Source organism: Amia ocellicauda, chromosome 3 (genome assembly GCF_036373705.1).
Source record: "Amia ocellicauda isolate fAmiCal2 chromosome 3, fAmiCal2.hap1, whole genome shotgun sequence".
NCBI lineage: Eukaryota > Metazoa > Chordata > Actinopteri > Amiiformes > Amiidae > Amia > Amia ocellicauda.
In genome coordinates, this window is record NC_089852.1 from 42303003 (window position 1) to 42317927 (window position 14925).

General features: G+C 40.7%; 1 protein-coding gene across 1 annotated transcript in view; it reads right to left on the reverse strand.

The window, feature by feature from the left end:
- LOC136746793 (nuclear receptor-interacting protein 1) overlaps window positions 1-14498 on the reverse strand; it is a 38667-nt gene extending 24169 nt beyond the window's left edge. The window contains exon 1 of the mRNA XM_066699558.1: window positions 14253-14498. The gene's annotated coding sequence lies outside the window, so the exon portion shown is untranslated. The remainder of the gene's footprint in view (window positions 1-14252) is intronic.
- Between the last annotated feature and the right edge of the window lie 427 nt (window positions 14499-14925).

Here is a 14925-nt window from a genome sequence, read left to right on the forward strand (position 1 = left end):
CATGATGTTCTTGAATTCAGAGGTTGAACACAGAGACTGGTCACAGTGACATAGTCTTCAGAAACATTATGGCTACCAGCCAAAACGGACAGACCTCTCATCATTATAGCGGGTTGCACGTGGTGCAGCCACTATCCTTCGCAGCTGTAATAGATTGCCTTTTTGTCTTGTTGACATCCATCTAATGAAGGTTCAGAGTCTAATTCTGCCTCTGAATGCACATTTCATTCCAGTTTTCCACACGTTTCCTACTATCTTCCCCCCCGTTTGTTTGACCACACGATCAGCCTTCCTGGCTCATGCCAATGCATTGTGAAGGAAGAGAACATGTATTAGCCAAAGAAGATGCAATGATCAGCATAGGGCTGACATGATGGCCTTGATGCATACATTCCAGGCTTGCAATTTTTGGAAAAATATGGAACAGACTTGAATTTCAGGGAACGCAGTGTACAGTTAACAGGCCGTGTCTTTTTCAACGCTTGGAGACTAGGCAATCCGAAAGCAACATCATTAGTCTTAATTTAGCCCCTAAAATGTAAATAGGAGTCTCTTTCTATGCCAAATTATGCTAGATAAAAGATTAGGTTGCGCATATCGTATAAAGAGGACACCTGTCAGGGACTCAGATAAGCAACAGATGGACTAACTGAGCTTTCAGTGCAGAGGGCAAGGTTTCAGACCAAGGTCAGGGTAAGAACAATGCAGCCATAGTTCAGTTTGGCTCAGGCAAAAAAACAACAACAACAAGAAAGCTTCTATACAGACGGTATACATCTCCTACTCAGCAGTTCACATATGTTATAAATATATAGATTTAATTCACAATTCACCGGATATTAACCGCAGTTCTGTTTCAAAGACACAAGAAACTTAATCCAGATCAGCCGCATGACCGGAGCTTCACAGCTATACATTTAACCTGATTTCCATCATTGCGCTATTGAGGACTGCACTTAAAGCAGTCACTTTGAGGACAATCGGTGAACCAAACTTCACATTGTTGTCCACCCGAAGTAGGGCTACTCTGTGCGGTTCATAGAAAGGAGGAGGAGGTGGGGTGGGGGTACAGAGCTCATAAAATGACGTCATTGCACAGCCCTCATTGCAAATGTCAGAACCAGTGTAATGAAGGTCAGCCAGACCTATTTACACAGCATGACAAGACAATCTCCAACTCATTTACGGGTTTACACAACAATCAGACAAGCTGTTTACAAGATGTAACCTGCATGCAGACCCGGTGTCCGCCGTGTGCCGAGATGAGGCCTGGTCTCTACACCGAGCTTGCAAAAAGTGCTTCTCCCCATACAGACTCCCGGAGCTCCGCCACCCGGCTCCCTGAACTGTGAGAAAGTAGGTCACCCTGACCCAATTTCATAGACCATGGAATGAATTCTGTGAAGTTCCACCGAGTTTGATCAAGCAGCTCTAAAGAGACGACCTTCATTAACCCAACCAATCAGAGACCAAGCTCTCATACCCTCAAAAATGTATTAAAGTCTTATCAGTGTATGTCTATGTAAGCCATGCACATCTTAATTAAATACCGCTTCCAGCGAAATGTATGCAGCAGGCAGCCACATTATTTCACAAGGTTCACGGCTGCCTTTGCTCATCCAGTCTGAAGCTCGCTTGAGGTCTTTAAAAATCGAGTTTTTATCATAAATAATTTGGATGCGATATGAATTATTAACAACATCAACAGAGCTTAAATCTTTCTAAATATGGATTTCTTCTTAATTTATTGATGGTTAGTTTAGTTAGTTTTCTAATACAATGTTCAGTATTATTCAAAAACATCATGGACTACACAACAATGGTACCAGAGAAAGTTTAGTCATTAAATTTGAAGCACTACAGGCAAAGGATTTCCAAAATTCTAACTTAACTAAAAAAACATGAACATTTTCTGCAGTGTCTGGAAGCTGCCACTGAAAAATACAACTATAATAATTATACAGCGTATAGTAATAAGTAAAAAAACAAAACAAACAACAACATGTAGTGCAAGCTTTCTTTGTGGATACACCAGCTGTTTAGTGTAGAAGTTACATCAGTCACACTGTTCGCGATGCCATTTTTGTTGAGTTGATTCCAGCACTACGATCATGTGTTGGGTTTCACTGGATTCTAATAAAAGGTCAGCAATTGATTTTTTTGGCTTCCAATAAAGAAGAAGAAGAAGAAGAAGATTGGAACAAAGCTGCACAGACATGGGCACGTTCAGTTAAATATTCTCTCTTAAATACCCTCAAGGCCATAGTTGATGACCTTCTTCACCACTCGAAAAAAATAGAAAATTAAGAGATGGTAGAATAAAAATAGACTTTAACAAAATGTTCTCACACTGTAGTGAGCTGTGTACTTGCCATTGTCTGCATACTTTCTCTCCACACATTAAAGTGTTAACCTCAGCCTGACCTTCAATATTAGGCAAACAAGCTTGACCTACCGCTAAACTTTCCTCGGCTTGATGATAAGCACTCATTTAATTATATTCATCTACATGGACCTGACATTGTTCCAGGGTGAAGTCAGGGTTTTCTTGCAAGGTTACCGAAAGCTAAGCATGGTGGAATTGGAACAGCGGCACCGTACGGCACTGAGCTCAGCCCTGGCAGACGATTCTGGACACTGGGTGACTAAAATCTGAAAGAGATCCATTGCTACTCTCACACTGGAGAAACAAATGGTCAATTTCAGCCTAATGAAAATCGCCAGCATGTACTGCAGTGAAGGAAGCTGGGACAACAGACAAAATACAAAAGACAGCTGTGGATAATCTGTTTAGTAGGGAGCAGGTCCAGCCTTTCCCAAAGATGTTTTCAATTATTCAGATAGATGGCCTGAGGAATACTTCAGGACTTGTGAGAGTAGGCGCTTTTTTTCGATGCCATTTTTCACTGGTACAGTTGATCCCAGAGGTGCTCTGTGCTCTATTCTTGATTTCAGGCCATGAAATGTTGTTCTTGCTGTTCTCCTTGAACCACAGTGCTACACTCCCAGCTTTGGGACACGAGGGGTTATCATGTTGGCCTTCACCACAAAGTTCCACCAGAGCCGGCAGATATCCAAAATATCACAATATATAATAGGGGTCGTGGTGCCCTTCAGAAAATAAAAACTATTTAGCACATGACCTCTGGATTAATCCATTACCAAGCTAGCTGTCTTACTAAATTTGGCAATTAAATGCAGTTTTATTACTGTGAGGATGGTTTTCTAGAATTCTATACAAAAAAAAAAAAAAAAGATAATATATACATTCAAAAGCCTGCTTTAAAAGTTATAAATCAGTGAATTAATCTTCTACAGTCTCTGAGGAGTATGTACTGTGAGCATTTAAGAAAAACTAAAACACCTGTGCAGAGTTACCCTGAAGTAACCTATATGGCAGACCCCAAAACACACCTGTTACATTATCTTCTTCAGATAACGTCTCACCCCTCTGTTTTTCCACAGAACTTTTATAAGTGGAAGCTTTTATTATTAGGTAATTGTCTTTATATGCCCCATTCACTTCATTTAACTGTGTCATCTCATTTTTATAAAGGATATGAATCCAGGTTACCAAACCACAGGCACTCCCTAGCACTACCTAACTCAGGATAATTAGCAAGGTCAGGCCACAATCAAAGTGCCGATGACTACACTTCTGAAAATGTCCTGCTGATAACTGTAGCATCCAACATCTGTAGAAACCTCAACTGCCAGAACGGGAAACTAAAGTCACACAAGCAATATTAACTGCACACAAACAGACTGCATGTCAATAGTCAACCACCCGTGCAAAAATCGGTGTTGAAAATAGTGAAGGTAAATACTGACTTCCTGCATCGTACGTCACATGCATTTGCTAGGGGCCTTTCTGTGAATTTATCCTCAAAAGAAGAGAGTTAGCAGACAGAAAAGTGGAAAACAGTTCATCAACAAATCTCAAACTCTACACCGGGGTTTGGCCAGAGGAGGAGCTTCTGCACTTCACATTTTTTTAAACAGTTAATGATTTTAGCTTTTCATCTCTTGACTGTTATGCTTCCCCTGCCACCAAAAAAACCCCAATTGCTTACTAATCTGCAATAATAAAGTGACAGCATGGTCTAAAAACTTATTGAATCATAAAGTAGGGAAAACTTGCATGACATTGAAGATTTTGTACCATAAACTCCCACAAGGGGATATACAACCATGTGATACAGCAATTAAAGGAGTGAAGTTACAGTGGAAGCACGGCTTACATGAAGTGTGCAGTGAAAGCGTTGAAGGTTCAGGAGTAATTGAACCAGCTCACTTGGGAAAGAGGAAGGCAGGTAGTGAGGGAATTCAATGCGAGAATTGATGTCATCTCTGAAAAGCTGGTATAGTTAGCAAAGTCACATTATTTAAACAGGCTATCAAAGTTACAGACTGACACCCGGAAAATGTATTGCTCGTGAACAAATGAACAAAATGCGCAGTATACTTACAAGAAAATATTTAAATCGTTATTAGAGTGATTAAGATTCAGGAAATCATGAAAAATGTAAATGGCTGCACTAGTCAGAACAAAAAGCACTCGTTATCATTAGCTATTTTTATTCCCAAGTTGAGTTTCTAAATTGCACAACAGGAACATTCCATACACACAACGTATTTTGTAAAATATACTTATGATTAAAATTATCATAAAATAAATAATGTTTTACATTAACTGAAGTACTACGTTATTTTAATGATTTTGAGATATAATACATCAAACATTCGGCCCTTCCACTTAACAGATCACAAAGGCTATTAAAAAATGCTTGTAGGGTATATTGACAGGGGACCCTTTCATACACACAGGAAACTTAATCCAATCAACTGCATGATGACAGATACACGGCTATACATTTAACCTGACTGTCCACAAAGTAGGCTACTGCTTAAGACTTCCTTTTAAACAGTCAGTTTAAGGTCAATTTGAAGTGCACTGCAGCTTTGTGCGTCTGATTAACAGGGTGAAAAGGGTACATAAGGATTCCCTAGATTTGTAAGGAAGGATTTGTTGTTGTTGTTTTATTTTAAACCAAGAGAATAATGGTTTTATAACCTCTGCCCCTGTCCTCACACAAACCCAACTTTGCTTCGAAGCACAAAACAATGCAGCAGCAACTCCAGGAATGCACAGCAGACAGCTGTAATAAAAACCCACCGTCACAGTGAGGTTTTTGCTTGTGAGCAGATACAAAACACAGTAGGCACCAGGTCATCAACTGTACTGTAGGACACTTCTCCCAAAATGCATTCTTTCACTTATAATTAACCCAAATCATTGGCTTAGAAAGAATCATGCGACTCCCATTCTGACATAACATCTGATAAAACCCTGCCCGACCTTGGGACAACTCTTAAATTGGATAACAACCTTGAACTATAAGCGAACCATCAGATCCCAGACACTCTCCATCCAGACACTTATCCACGTAAGCCATATTATATATTTCAGGTCACGTTATTTAAAAGAGATCCTCTCAAAATCTGCATTTGAAATATTGCTAAACAGCAGCTTAAATGATCAAAGGCAATTATTTCAGTTCTGGACATAACACCCGTTCTCTTTTCATCGGCTTCATTTCTAAAGGTCTAAGGCAGTTTGCTGTGATTGAAATGCACTTATCTTCACAACTCTGCCAAGGGCAACTTCAAACTGAATGAATGCAGACAAACAGAATTCTGTCCGGGCTAAAATAATTTTTAACCAGGAAAAGCTCATTGAAATGCAACAAAGGGAGTGTGTTACTACCCTGTATTGAATTTAAAAGGCATCCTGGTTCAGGAAGAAGAGAGTTCAAAACACTAAAGACAGATACATAATCAACAATTACATTCTGTATACGTTCCAGGCACATCAGCATTCCTGCGCCGACAGATTTTTTGAGAAATCCATTAATTTCCTGGCCACAAATTGGAATTGGTTATAGTATCTGATTAATTGAACAATCCATCAATCAATCAATCAATAAAAAAAAAACACGTTGTATAGTTTAGTCCAATCAAATACATCCCAGAAACCTCTTTACCAAGAGATACATTAGCATGAATTAAACACACACCACACTAAACACAAAACCCTTTTCCATTATAGTGTTCAGCAGAATATAATAAATCTAGGTGGACATTTTTATTGATTTTTCATTTTTTGCTTGTGTGACCACTGAAGTTATGCCTCCAAAAAGAAGTAAGAAAAATGAACAGTAAAAAAAATAAAATACACTATTACAGAACACGTTTGAAGCCGTGAAGTTAAAAGCTATAATTGACCAATGCTGTAAAGTTGTTCCGTTTAATTAATTTGTATTTATTTTTTGGCGTATGACATTATTCGAATGTACGGTACACAAAATTTAAAAAATATTTTAATAATGCGTAGATTTACTTAGGAAGAAAGAAAGTGGCGTGTCCAGAACTTTGTTCAGGGTATGAACTTTGGACTAATTGGTACAGTAGTTTGCTAGTCATGTTAACAAAGACAAAGGCAAACTGTTAGCAAAATCTACTGAAACACGGACATCTAATTTCCCACTAATCAGACACAACGGGCATTATTTCCACACATCCTTTTTCTCGTCATTAGACAATGCTTGTTCATCAAAGCCCATTTTAAATACCAGGAGGGAATGGGCGTCCTGCATGCCACGCGTGATCATTAGAACGTCTGGCACAGTTCTTGCCTCCCTGAAGTGGGACCTGCGGTAAACAACCACCTGTGCTCCAAAGATTTCCCAGGTTGCCCAGCAACAAACGTAGCCTCGATCCTTCCACTTGTCTAACTCTTGTTAGCCCTATGAATCAGCAGGCTTACAAAATATGTTCCCTTTACAGGCCTGAACAGGGTATTTAAAAGCTGTTGAATCAGAAAAGCCCTGTCATGTAAGTGCATTTGTCGTATTTGTGTGGGCATTTCAAAAGCGATTTATTAGATTCCCCTCCCGTCCCAGGAATCAATGAGTTGTGAGTGTGTTGCCGTTAAGAGGAGTCTAGTCACAAGTATCTCTCTACTCGGTGCGATGTATGTCAGTGGACAAAATAAATAAATAAATAAACAGTCATGTTTGGAAAACGTTTCGCTGATGCTTCTCCAGAGGCCTATATGTAAAAAAGACAAATTAATAAAGAGAGCTGCAAATTCTTCTCATTGCATGATGGGATATTCTTCTGAACAGCTCTATTTATGATTTTTACAAATTCATATGCAGTTAGTTCTGGCAGCCAAAGCACAAGAGCCATTCTGTGCTGTTGTTGGCAGGTTGCTGAACAATCTGCGAGATTCCTTTGAATACTGAATGAAGTTAAATTCTTATTCAAAATAAATCAATCCATTTGAAAGTGTGAGGAGAAGGATGCGTTCATGGGCCCAGAGTTTTAAAACAACAAAAGGTCAAATTTAAGAGATGTACTCGACACCCATGCTCGATGGAGTGGTTTTACATTTCTGTACGAGTAATGCAGCGTGTGTTCATTTCCTGACTGCAGCGTTAATGAAAGTGCGCCACGCGGTGTTTGCACAACCACTGATCTCCTCAATGATGAATAAATGTGGAAATCAACCCTCTCTCTCCTCTTCGAAAAAGTTTCATTTATCAAAATAATCCATCACCAACAACCATTAGTTCTAATTAAATATGCCGTGACACACCGATCTGGACCAGATTTATCGCCATTGGTAGCTGTATTCTGACTGAAATAAACCATCCCACCACCAGCGAGATTATGTGGTGAGCTTTAAGACCTGACCTAATAGGGTTACGCCATGAGAGGGGAGAGAAGGATACAGACTTGGCATAATAATACAGATGACAGTGATAAAGACCAGATTCGCCTGTGGAGACGTTTGAGAATCTCTGCAGAAATTCCACAGAGGGGAACAGGGCGATTCTCTTCCTCCTCGGTTAGGGAACCAGAGTTCAGAGCTCGGACCCCGCACTCTCTGCAGCCCCCGTGGCTTTGGCCAAGGTCTGGTTTAATTAGAGGGGGGGTGTTGTCAAATGCCGAGTTACCTTTTACACCACTGTGCTTGATCTACTTTTAGTACCTGAAAAAAATTATCAATTTTCACACAAAGCTCTAGAGCTGTGAGGTTGTTACAGCTCGACTTGTAGCTGGTCTAAACAAATAATGTAACACTTGGGAAGCACCCTGGGTAGCAGCGAGTAGCCTGGGGTCATGCTGTGCAACCAGCAAGAGATTGATAAAAAATATATATATATACTCAAAAAGGAGGATTTCTGAAACAGACTGCAGATTTTAAAAACAAAAGGCATGCAAACAAATAAATAAACTGCAGTTGTTTAAAACCAGGTCTATTCTAGGTTCAGTAGAGCACAAAGGACACAGCTGTGGTTTTATTTTGTTGTAGTAAATTAATAAAAACACTGTGCATTTAGTTTTTTTTGCATGGGCTTCACCACTGTGGTTCAAACCACCATTTTTTAAACACTGTATGGGCTGTATTGTTTCCACTACAGCACTGAAATCCATTTGCTTTAGCGATTAAGGAGCACTGGGGCCAATTTGCTTAATAGTGGGCACTTTATACAGATACCAGTTAAAAGGGAGTTGCCCTTTTAACTCACCTACGGGAACCGCTTTGTGCAGATCCCCATCAACCGAAAAGGAAATTCCACCTCCCCACACAAACAATCAGATGTTGTGATAAACTTTCCTCTGAACTTGGCCAGCCATTTTATCTATCCATCTATGGCCAGGATTCAATTATAATATTAAGCTGGAGGGAAAACGGGCTTGAGAAAAACCTATAGGCTAATGGAAGAAACGGAGACTGCTGTGAGTGAAGTCAAAAATGCATTGGCTGTACAATTATAAATGCCAACTGTTAACGTGCAGCAGCAGACAGATACTTTTCACTACGCGATTAAAGTGACAAGAAATTGTGATACAAAAACATTTTATGGTCAGAAACAAACCCACATACAAGCCTATGTAGAGAGAGGCATATTGTGGGTTTACAGTAAGTTGCTGCACTGCATCTTTCTGATAAGGAGTACAGTAAACCAAGACAAAAAAAAAATGTATTTTTCTTAGTAAAAGGATCAGTCCAGCAGAACAATATATCATGCATGCTCCCACTACCACCCCCTCTTTCTCTCCTCTCTCACATGCGCGCACACACACACACACACACACACACACACACAGTCTCCCTTCTGTCTTTCTGTGCAATATATCAATCTTCCTACTCATTCATAAGTAAAGAAATTCCTTCTTAGCTAATGACTTCAGAAATTTAATTTAAAAAAAAGCTTTTAAAAGAGAAAGCTATAATTAAGTTGGAATCTTTTTTTGTGAAGCAGCCGGCTGTACGTGTGCCATGTCAGATCGTTACGTAAGGATGAATCTCTCTGTGCACAGCTCATTGTACCAAGCACGGCGCCCTTGCCGGAGCGCTGAAGGTCCCGAAAAGGACAGCCGGCTAAGAAGTTGTGAAGGACAAACTCTAACAGGCCTGCTCCGCGATGGCCTTGGACTTTGAATTCTTTCCTAGACAGGCTCATACATCAATCCTTCAGCTCACCCAGACAAGCTTCTAACCTTCACAAGACTCTGGATTGGCTAGGAATGACTGGCATTTCAGTTAGCCATCGTGCTCTTTGGCTCCGCTCAATATAACCCAGTTAAATTAAGACTTAGTTGAATAACACTCCCAAGTCCGAAAGAATCCCATTTAACTGTCACACTGCGGTGCCATTTCAGGCAATTTAATTAAGCCTTACATCTTACGTTCTGACCTGGTGTGCTAACCTTCCACCCCGGGCACCACAGAGCAAGTTCAGAAACATAAAAATAAATAAAACTACATTCGCTGATGGCCTGCACAAGGCTGGGAGACTAATTTGTTTCTCCGAGCTTGTGCTGAACACAAGCCCTTCATCTGACAGCTTCTGCCTGCTAAAAAGCACTCTTGGATTCGGCTGTCAATTTTACAAACCCGATCCTCGGTGGTATTATCAAGAGACAAAGACAACGGTGTCAAAAAACAAATTCTAGAAATGCCGTCAGGTGTGGCGACCGACTTCCGATGTATTATTTGTACAATAATTTGTACAATTCACTGTCAGCGTTAATGCCATTTCAAAAGCGAGAACAAATGTTTCGAATCTCTGCAGCATCTTGTTTTCGCTGTAATCTAAGAAGACTTTTAAAAGTGAAATTAAAATTCAAAAAGTATTTATTTGACCTAAACCGCACCTGTAGCCCCAACCAATATACATTTCATAGTAGAAAGTCTGAGTAGAAAGCGTATCTCTCCGATCCAATTTCAGGTCTCCTCTGTTTTTAAGACATTATACACCAATGAAAAACTTATTAAAATGGATATATCATTTATTTCAGACTGTTCTGGAATCATTCTGAATGACCGCTGCACTTTGACCCTGTCAGCCTTGTGGGCTGTGTCTGTGAAAGACTGCTTTGAATAGGGAAATGTTAAAAACACAAAACCAACCGCACTGCCAGAGCGTGAAAATGGACTTTAAACCTTCTACATTACATATTCAGATCTTGCCTTTAACAACATATTCCATGACAACATAACTGACACTCCTTGGGTGCCTTGGGTGACATTTCAGCGCAGCAATTGGAAAAATCAGCCAGTTTTACAAAGCATTTCCCAGGATGACAGATGATCAAAGCAGAAAGCAACGTCTTAAGCTGCCTTAGCTCCTGAATTTCTTTGCTTTTCACTTACCTAAAGCTGATTTAGACCCACCGGCTGTGCACAGAGAAACTTTTCTTATAAAATAAATAAACAGCACACAACTGGCATTAAACTAATACTGGGCTGACACAATCAGCACTCTCTCCAGCTGCCATTCAACACTGTCTTTATGTCGATTAACTTTACGTCGTTGTTTTCTTTTTAATTGATTTTTTTTTTTTTAGACTACGTATGAGGGCGTGGGTGTTTTGCGTAACATTCAGCTGACCTGAATCTCTCTCTGTTTCAGAGTGATTTTGGAAATGTCTGAATAATTTACCTCAAACACAGACTGCGAAAACAATCAATTTCAAAAGTTAATTGAAAGCCTTGTTGTTGTGCAGAGGGCACAGGGAGGCACTGGCCAATAAACAATCACACAGTTATTCCACAAGTGAGGGAAGGTTCCTCCTTTCCAGTCACACTTGACTAAAAACTGCACCTACAGAAGAGTTTCAAAGACTCCTAAATTAAAGCAACAGTAACAATGAGTATCTTTGCTTACAGTTGTCTTGCCCAATAATCTCATTTCCCCTTTTCTTCCCCACCGTGACCTTATTCGCTCCTCTCCGATTTCCATAGGTACGGGGTTAAAGTCTGTTACCGGATGTTTACAACAGAAGTCACAATATGAATCTTGTCATAACTGATAATGTTCCGTGCTATTCTATTGAGCCAGCATTCAACACAGCCCATGTTTTCGCACCGGTGTTTATACAATAGTTGTTGAAATCACACGCTCACGCATCTCTGAGAGGTGAAGTAAGCAGTCAATGTTCAGTAGTCTGTTTTGACTAAGCTATGTGGGTTTATCAGGTGGAGAAATTAACTGAAAAGACAAAAACCATACGCACACGTTATACGGTACTGGGTAAAAAGGTAAATCATTCAAACATTATAATACATGCAGACAATATTTTTTTCCAGCACATTGAGATCAACAGTTTAATCTCTAAGATCTCCATCAGGATGAAATTCATCAGGAGACACATTCAAAGAAGGAAGATGTATAAATATGGGAAACACAATGTAAATGTAAGATATTTTAATTGAAGGGCTCCAGAGGACATTTAGAGAGAAATAAAAACACACTAATTACTATGTTAATTCCTCAGTGAACAAAGATGTACACAAACCACCCTGAAGAAGCATCAGAAACAGATAAGCAAACTGCCTAGGATTTCACCCTTTCCCTCTGCCACTGCTAAGAATGTGACTTAAATTTGGTACAATAACACCTACCTTAGACCGACTACTATGTACAATAAGGCTCCACTGATCCCATACGTAGAGAGATACAAATACGAGATTGGGCTTCCACATAGCGGGAACAGATCCATTCATTTAGAAACGGGGGTTCACATACATAAGGGAGCACCTGAACAAACAAAAAGCAAAATGGCCTCAGCATGCCCTTTCCCAAGTGACTTCCACAACCTTCTGACCTGGACCTTTGGCTTCTTCACCCCACATATTGATCAAAACCAGAGCAAGTTAATAATGACTCTTAACCCAGCTAATACCAAATCCATAAACATCTTTCCAGTTACCTTAAAAATGTCAATTCTTATTCCCAATACTAAAATAAATGTTCCTCATGGTTAGAGGGGACCTGGGATCTCTTCTAAGAAATGTTGCTCGTTCAATACTGTTATGTATCTTAAGATTTGGCCATTTCTTCAGAAACATTACACATTTGTGAACTAAGATACAGCAAAAAGGGGGCCGATCAGATTCCTTAATATTTATAGGTTTGATTACAGGTCACATTTTAAATAAACAAAATTTAAGCCAACCTGGAAAGTGAATACATTCAGAGGCTTACAGTGCAAACAGTAAGCTGAAGACCTTGACCAGGCCAAGCTGTTCATATACAAGCAAGTGCTCCATCCTCACTTCAGCAATATTTGTTGCACTGCCACATATGCATGTTAAACATATGTGTGTGTGGTTTACAATGTCTTGCTTTCTTGTGTTCTATTAATATTACACATTTCTCAGCCATATGCCAGCATTGTAAGCACCAAAGATGTCCCACAAGTGAAAGGCAACAACCTGACAGCGTCAATATACTCCAGTATAGAATATATACAATATAAACATAAACATGTTGGAAGTGGATACTCTATTACAATACAGTGCTCTGGCCAAGCCACCATCCTTCATAAGGTGAGAGGAAGCAAAAGGTTTTTCCCCCTTCTTAAGAATAAATTAACAAAAACACATAGGTTGAGCTGTAAATTCACAAATGTCCACCTGAAGTGAAAAAGTCACGGTGACCAGAAAATTGCCCCTGGGCTCGACTAGGTTACCATTACGGGCAACTGGGTCAATTCGTAATGAATAGGACTTAGAAAACAATCTAGTAGGAGCACCGAACTCATTTTGACCAAGTTGCCATAGGAGGGTCAGTGACCGGTCTTATTTTTCCAGTAAGAAACTTACAATTGTGCACATTTTGGGAAATGCTTTATCTTGCAATTCAGGTTCATCTACACCAGGTTACAATTTAAAGAGGGGAGTGTGTGGGGGGGGGGGACCTGAAAAATAATAAGTGAGTTTATCTGGGAAGAGAGGTGGTGCAATATGCCTCTTTTCTGTAAATACCAGCCAAAAACCAGTAGTGTTAGTTAATGGTGGTGGATGTGGAAGCAGTAACAGTGCTATACACAGCAGTGCTGGTATCATACATTGTATTCAGTGCAACCGTATGCTTCATTATAATCGTATTAATTGAATTTAATAGTTGTACAGCAAGACGTAGTCCAGACCACGTGTGCCAATGTACATTGACAGTTGCACTTTATAGTTTTGGGAAGGACATGAATCACAGCAATGAGGAAAACACAGCGTTCACAGGGTGTATCTCCCCGTCTGACCAGTTTGTTCCACTGGTACCAAACTAACAGGGTCGATGGGAGACAGTTCTCTCGTACTCGATACACACAGTTTAAAGTGCATTGTCCAACTCTCCTGGTGTCGTTTTGGATATTGTTAAAAAAAAAAAATGAACACAAAAGCCAGCTGACAAAAGCTTACACTGCTGCATAAATCTCCCTCCCTGCCTGCCTGCCTCCCTGCCTCCCTGCCTCTGCCCAGCAAAAACAGAAACGCTTCTATTTAGATATCATTTCCCTTTTCTATAGGACACAATCTCGCCCGGCTCTCCGTGGGGAAAAACACCAGACCGCAATACACACAGATGCCAATGGCCCTTCAGAGACACCAATGTTGCATTTGTTGATCAAATAAAACAAAATGGAAACTACGTTACTACACTAGGGGGCTGAGACACTCAATCCCACCATCACCTCATATTAGGCAACACTATCATGTAGCGACACCTCCACAACTGGGCTCAGTCCCGTTTGCTTTCCACACAGAAACAGATCCATCGCCAATACACCGCCGATCAGCTAGATCCTGCCTCGGCCCTGTCTCCACTCTGAGCGGCTCGCCTTTCGTTTTTTCACCCGACGACCACGTCCTCCTGTACCGTCCGCCCGACACGTACCTGCTCGGCTCTGCCAGGATCCCACGGAAAACAAGCGGCGTCTCTGGAAACGTGGGAAATCCGTTTGCGACCCGGCTGATCACAGGAGCACTCGGGGGGTCGTGGATTGCGAGGGAGAAAATAAAAAAAAAAACCAAAGTCAAAAGCATAGATATAAATGCAACAACAGATCTTGTGGACTCGTGTTCCTCCGGAGAGCGGTACAGCAGCGTGTCTGCGAGGCGCCTCTCGGTTACTCCGGGCTCCGCGCTGCGCAGCCGCGTCTGACGGAGTTGTTGACACTCGGAATCCCCGACTCCCGGCCCGGCCCCGCCCCCGCGGCGTGCAGAGCGCTTTAAAGGCACAGCGGCGCCCTGGCCGGGGCTCACAGACCAGGGCTTTTAAATCAACACCACCAGGGGCTCCCGTCACAGCTTCCCTGCTACATGTATAAACGCACGAAAGTTGCTAATTGCATTTAAATGCAGAGTATCAGTTGAAATAACCGTGGCCGACACTGCACCACGCATGCTCCAAAAGGGCAGACTTATTTATATATGTAGAACATGTGCCATCAGTATCACTAGATCTCGGTATCTCTTCAAGCATTCGTTTTAGGATATCAAGCTTTGTAGCCTAGACATTATAATTAAGGCTTACCTGCAGTATAAGTATTATTATATTTCTTAGCATA